Consider the following 6,728-nt stretch of genomic DNA (forward strand, 5'->3'; position numbering starts at 1 on the left):
CGCCCTTAGCCCTACCATTGGGAAAGGTGGGGGGGGGAGGGAGGATCTGCGAGCCCGTCGGAATGTACCATTCTGTAGGATTGAGGGAGAAGAAGGCAGGGAAGAAAAATAAATAAATAAATACGCAGACCTAGTTTACCTTCAGCCTCGCCGGCTTCGAAAAGGAAAGCAACCACCCACCATAGCCTCCACGACGCCTTAACCTCCCTTCCCCCCCCCGCTGCCATAGAGACGGCCGGAAAGGTGGAGCCTAGTCGTAGGCGCTGATTGGTTCTGTCGCGCCCCGGTAGGCGGAACTAGGCGAGGTCGGGATCCGCCTTCGCCACTGGGATTGGAGGAGCAAGAGGAGGCAGGGCCAAATCATTCCCGGCGGGCGGGCCGGGGATGGAGGGCTGGCTTGTGCCGTGACCGTTATCCCGGAGGCGCCGCGTGGCTGTGGCGGCAGCCGGGGCGGGCCGGGGATCGGCGGCGTCTGAGGCACCGTCCGCTGTGAAACCGCCCCACTCTCCTACGCACACGCACGCCAGATCTAGCAATAGTTTGGGTAAACTTTTTGGACTTTGCAGCCCAAAACCGCTGAGGAAGAGTGAACCCGCTCAGAGTGCCGCTGATGGTTAGCATCGCCTGTTCTGGCTCCTTCCAGAGTCTGCTTGTCCCAACGCCATCGTGTTCTCTGGTGAGGGAGACTTCCACTTGAAGGCAATTGTCACTTCCCTGCACAAGGCACAGCATTACGTTTTTGGAGGGGGAAGCCTGCTGTGAGCGCCAGCCAGGTTCTCCACATGCATTTCCAAGCCCTGTCGTGTGATCTTGCCCTCTGTCTATTAGAGCAGAATTTTTTCCAGACCTCAAAGCTGAAGAGTTACTGAGGTTTGCTCCAGTCCTCTGTAATCACATTTTCATCGAAAGGTACTTTTCAAAAAAGCACAATTAATCCACTCTTTGGTAAATGTGTTGCCCCTTGCAGAAAACATAAACCAAACAATTCTAAGCCAAATACAGCTGAAAATTTATTTTTCTTCATTTTCTTCATTGTTGCCTGATAGATTTACGCACGTTTGCAACTGCAGGTGATTTCTAAAAGCTTCCCTGAAAGAGCTTGTCTTCCCTGTTTCCTTTCTAAACAGTCTCTGATCATAGTGTTTTAAGACACCTCATCAGGAGCCTTTCTTACTGCTGATCAGACGTTCTTTCTTGTGGTTCTTCAGCTCTTTATCTTTTCCATTTTTTCTCTGATTTTACATTTCTGCAACAAACTGACATTAATTCACTTTATGACATATAATTAAGTAGAAATTCTTTAATGTACTTGTCAGCTTACCCCTGCTTATTGCATATTGCAGCAGTCAGGAAAAATAGTACTTAATATCTTTTTTTTTTTTTTTTTTCTTTCCCCTGTTGTGATTTAAAGACAAGACTTCCCAATAAATGATATGGAGAAACAGGACCGTGTCCTCATTTTTAATGGTGTGAAAAGCTAATGGTTACGGTCTCACTAAATTTAACGGAAAGCCTAAGTGTTTTGCATTTTCTACTTTGTGCTACGCCAGTCCTCTGTAATGGTAGTGATCTTTCTTGTAGCATTTAATGAATTTCAGAAACAATAGAGACAAATTGAAGTTTGGTTTACATAAACCATTATATATGCCGTTTGTTGAAAGAAATCAAAGAGCATTTTATTTAGGCTACAGATACTATCAATTGTTTGGTGTTGCGGAAACAGGATGGAAACCATAATTTCTTAATGACTGCTTTATGTGACAGTGGATGAAACACTCTGTAAGTTCACAGCTAATGAGCTATAAACTCTGGATTTAGTTTTTCAGTATTAATGTTCTTTTTTCATTAGAAGAGCAACCTAACCTAGATCAATTCCCAGCTTGTCAAGAATATAGGCTTTAAACTTACTTTTTTTAAAAAGAGGCGACGGCTAGTAACAGCCAGAAATCCCTAGTAGCCTGCTGAAGCGCCCGCAATGAAGTCAGTGATGGTCATTGCAGAAACGGGTCTTTATAGACAGGAGTTGCTTACATGGGAAAAGGCATTCGCTTGCATATCTTAATGCATTGGCATCTAATTGTAGTGTGCTCTATAGATTGTTATGTCATCTGCCACCTGCCCCCCAGTTTCCAGTTATACTGCGTATCTTACAGAAAAAAATGTTTAAAAGTTTTTATACATGTGTGTCTTCATTAAATACTTATATCTTTGTGTGAATTTACTGTTGGATCACTGGTATAAAAATTTGAAAACCCGTGTTTACTGTCCAATTGTGCTAATTGTACACTTGAACACCAGAGTAGTCTCGCTGTTGCTTGGTCACAGTCTGCAGTAGAAGTGTTCAGCCTGGAATTGTGTACTCCGTGAGTGCCTAAATACGAATTAAGGACTTAATGTTTGCACTGAAATGTGGGCATTGTGACCCTAGGTTTTTCTTAACCCCGGAATTTGTTTTTAGAGTGAAATTTAGGAGAAAAAAGGTTTCTGAGCGAAACTGGTGAATTGTAACACTAGGTGGCACTTAAACACAGCTAACAAAGACTTAAGTCTTGAAACACACAAAACCAGTCAAACACATTCTGTTCTAACATGCAGTTAATTATATCCTCAAAATGATGTCTTGGATTGATATTACTAAACAAACATGTATAAAATGTAATTACAGACAAGTGAAATAAATACTGTAGGCTTATAATTGCAAGATATGTTTTTTGCTTGTAATATGCTACACACCTGTGCGTAGTTTATATAGCTAGTATTTTATTTTGTCATTTTTACTAACATTTAGAATGGTGCGATTTAGCTTTATGTGCTTTTATTTACTGGTACCAATTTTTGCCATATGTCATTTTTTAAAAAATGGAATGTTTTTATCTATTGGGATTTTAAAACAGGATTATTTCAAAGGGAAAACAATAAGAAGGGATTTTTTTTTTTATGAAACCCTTCAAAACTTTGGTTTTGGAATGCATATATTTTAGGGTTTTTTTCTACTTGCTTTGCTTGCCTCTTTCTTTACTTGCCTTTTGGAGGTACACCTCTGTTGCTATAGTATGTTAATATTCACTTGGAGATCCAAAGTCTGTCTGTTCATAAACATTTCTTAAGTGATACCATTGGTAAAATATACCAGGCCTACGGGACAGTCTAAGAGCCGTGAAATCCCATCAGAGCAGCTTGGGGCCATCATCTTGGGTTCTGGCAGTTTTTCCTATCAGCTGTAGAAGTGGACTTCAGCATTTCAGTCAAGTGCACAAGCCCTGTGCGAAGGTGCTTTAAGTTACAACAAGCTAAAAAGGCAATGGCGTGCAAGAAAATGTCCTCCCAGTGCAGGAGCAAGCTAATAAAGCGTCAAACCTAGAAAGTGGAAAAATGGACTTCTAGTTCCTCTTTCCTCTCATGTTCCAACATTCACGGAGTTGCTCTCATCCTTACTGTTGGCAGGTCCCATACCATTCTCTCTTCAGGGTTACAAACAGTTGTCTTCTCTGTGGTAGTAAGATTAGAGCTGAGATGAAGCTCATAAGTGATAGGACGCTCCTGTATTTGCATTTTGTTATTTGGTAGCTAAAGATGTGTATTTGGTGGGGGAAAGCCTGGTACACATGTGGAAATCACACTTTGTTGGAAGAAAATGGCCAGTGCGTTACTGTACACTCAAACAAGCTAATGAGAACAACCTGTGCATGCCTGTTGGAGTTGCCCCTAGACATCAGAAGACCTGTTTCAGGTGACCTAGAACCCAAACAACAGACCAGGATGAGCTGAGCACCCATCAGCCAGTGCAAAAATAGTTGTCCAAACTAGAGACAGCTGGGTCAAGTTCAGAACAAGAGTTGGAAGACCTGAGGGAAGAGGAAGAACTGACAGCTGTGGATGCAAGGGCACAGAGGTGGTGGGACTCCAACTGTTTTGTGTGCCTCTGGAAGTGCGGTATAAAACTGTGGATTGGGCCAGGCCAAACTCTGTCCAATGTCAAAGAAAAAAATAACGGTTGTGGTAGAAGGACATAAGGAGGAGGATATTTTCTTTATGCTTCAAGTAGAGGTAAAAACCTGATAAACAGGACAAAGCTAAGAAAATCAATATTCAGCTGGATTTTTATTTTTTTTTTCTTTTGGGAAAACCTTTTTTAGGTTCTGGAACGGTCTTTCCAGCTAGTAGTAGATATAGCTGTGAAATATAAACTAGCCTAGACAATACAGTTTACTGATGCACTCATTCAGTATCATCAAAGGGATACATGCCCTAACAGGTGCTTTCCATCAGTAGTTTCTATGGCATAGCTACTCATTTTTGAAGATTTCAATAGTTTGGCCCTTGAGTAATAACATTAAGCCTTCTCTTAAAAAAAAAAAAAAAGTTTACCGGCCTCAACTGACAGATGTACAGGTAGTAGAATGTTTTACAAGTAATTATAAAAACTATTTACAGTAATTAGCTTGAATCTAATTGCTTCTCAGCATGTTAGGATAGTAAATTACAACTTTATTTCAAACAACTCCTGTTGTCTGTTTTCCCTAAACTGAACACAGGAAACTCAATAAAAACAAACACTTGGAGAAACCACCATTCTCAGCTCCTGTTTGAAGTATGTCGGATGGGGATGCTTAGCTTTGATCTCACAAGCAGCACTTCACTTACCTGTGTAGACTACATCTTTCTTCCCTTGCGCACTGAGAATGCACTCCTCCTGGGAGAAGCAAGAGCATGCATGTGAACAAGAGGGACAGAAATACACCTTTTTGGCTCTTAAGTGAGAGGGTCACATTGTGTGATTTATACATGAGAAGGCTGATTTTCCAGGGCTCCCTCCATAATCCGTGCAGAGACATAAGCTCTCCTCAACAGTGATGCAGAGCACGAGGCTGAACATTTGGAGTTGCTCTGAAGCACCAGAGGTGTCTTTCTGTATGGGCTGTATGGGGAGCTTTGAGAAACTCTCTTCCTTGAATTGGTGCCTATAATTATGTACCTGATCAGTGTCTGATCATCTGCTTCAAAACAAACCACAGCTCATGCCTATCACACCCTAGTGGAGGTTCACTGGACTTCCTCGAGACTCATCTTGCCTGCCATGCGGACAGAGAGCATGTCAGCTTTGGCCTGATTTGAGGTTCCTATTTGAAACCATAGCAAGTTTACTGAGGAGCAAGTCAGTGCCTGCTAATGTTCATGCGAATCCAATCACATGCAGGCACTGCTGGTTATTTAAACAGTTTTCCAGCTGCTTTCCCACACTGCTTTGAACAGACTGGACAGTTTAACTTTGTGTCCACTCTTGCTCTGGGTTTATGATAGACACCATCTTCAGTTTGAGTCTGTTTGCACTGGGTATAGAAGCCAGCCTCTAACTTTTATCTAGTGTAAGTAAGTAATGCTATTGCCATCTGGTCTTACATTAAAATTGTCTTATTCTGTAATGATGATACATCTATGGGAGCAAAAAGTACTTTGAATTTCAATATATGCATTTATGTGACTGTCAAGATGCCTGATATTAATAGCTTGACTTTTACTGTAAGCAGAGGTAGAAGAAATAACACCACCTTCACAGTTCTGGCACAGTTTCCTTATGAGCTGAATTCTCAGCCCATAGTTTCTGTCTCTGGTTTTTGCCATACAAACCTGAGCAGGAGTGCTCTATTTTTTATTTCAGTTTAGATTTTGAATGCTTTTATTATGAGTTTCTTCAATCCTTGAGAGAAATTAGAGAGGCAACAATGCTTCTCTTATTGCATAACACCAACATTTATTGACAATAAAAATAACTGAACTTGCACAAGAAGCCAGTTTCTAATAAACCCTTTTACTAGGTTGTTGTTATAAAGGTTGAGCTTTTCATTTTTTTACAAAAGCCCCACTCTCTTTAAAGAAAGGTCAGTCAATCTTTATAGAAAGATTTAATAAATGACTTTTCCCCCTTTACCAAATTTAGTCTTTTGTTGAATTGTTTCAGTTCCTATTAAAGCTTCACAAAAATGTACCTTCTATTATATTTCTTCTAATAGGTTTCTCAGCCTTATAACTATAATAAATTTGTCAGTCTAGCTTCACTGAACACTGGACTTGAAAATCCTACCACAACAGATTATAAATATAACCATTTCTAAACCCTTTCAAGAAGTTTTACCCTTTCTTTCGACACATTTTATGTACTCAGCAATTCAGTGAAAATAACCTTTCAGAGTCATTTTTTAAACTCTCTTTCTCGGTGATAGCACAGTCGAGTCATTTGATCAGTCAGTCAGAAAAGCCGAGTTCTGTTCCCATCTCTGCCAGGGTGGATTCATAGTCTGCACCACCTCGCTTAAAGCCAATGTTTTCTTAAGTGTTCATTCAGAGGAAATGACCAACTTGACCCATATAGAGCCTGATTTTCAGAGTAGCTGAGTGCTCAGAACTCCAATTTAAATCATTTTAAGTGGTGCCCTTAGCACTGCTAAAACAAAAAAAAAAAGTCTAATGGCATCTTATTAGGTAACCAGAAATGAAGACCCTCAAAAGTAGCTTTTATAGCAGATTTTAAAAGGTATGCAATTTTTTTTTTTTTTACTAATCTCTTTCCTTTATTTTGCTTCTATGAAATTTGGTTGTTGTTTTGTTTTGTTTTAGTTTGTTTTTTTTTTTTAGGAGAGAAGTTACTTTTTTTTAGAAACACAAAATACTGTTTTGATAAAGAATTCTCTTCAGGACAATGTTTTAAAGTTTGAATGAATGAATGTAAA

The 6,728-nt window shown here is 40.1% G+C and overlaps 1 protein-coding gene across 1 annotated transcript in view; it reads right to left on the reverse strand.

The window, feature by feature from the left end:
- LOC104285181 (chromosome unknown open reading frame, human C3orf14) overlaps window positions 1-253 on the reverse strand; it is a 10,623-nt gene extending 10,370 nt beyond the window's left edge. The window contains exon 1 of the mRNA XM_009883608.1: window positions 140-253. The gene's annotated coding sequence lies outside the window, so the exon portion shown is untranslated. The remainder of the gene's footprint in view (window positions 1-139) is intronic.
- Between the last annotated feature and the right edge of the window lie 6,475 nt (window positions 254-6,728).

The sequence above is a fragment of the Charadrius vociferus genome, unplaced genomic scaffold (assembly GCF_000708025.1).
Source record: "Charadrius vociferus isolate BGI_N301 unplaced genomic scaffold, ASM70802v2 scaffold324, whole genome shotgun sequence".
Taxonomy (NCBI): domain Eukaryota; kingdom Metazoa; phylum Chordata; class Aves; order Charadriiformes; family Charadriidae; genus Charadrius; species Charadrius vociferus.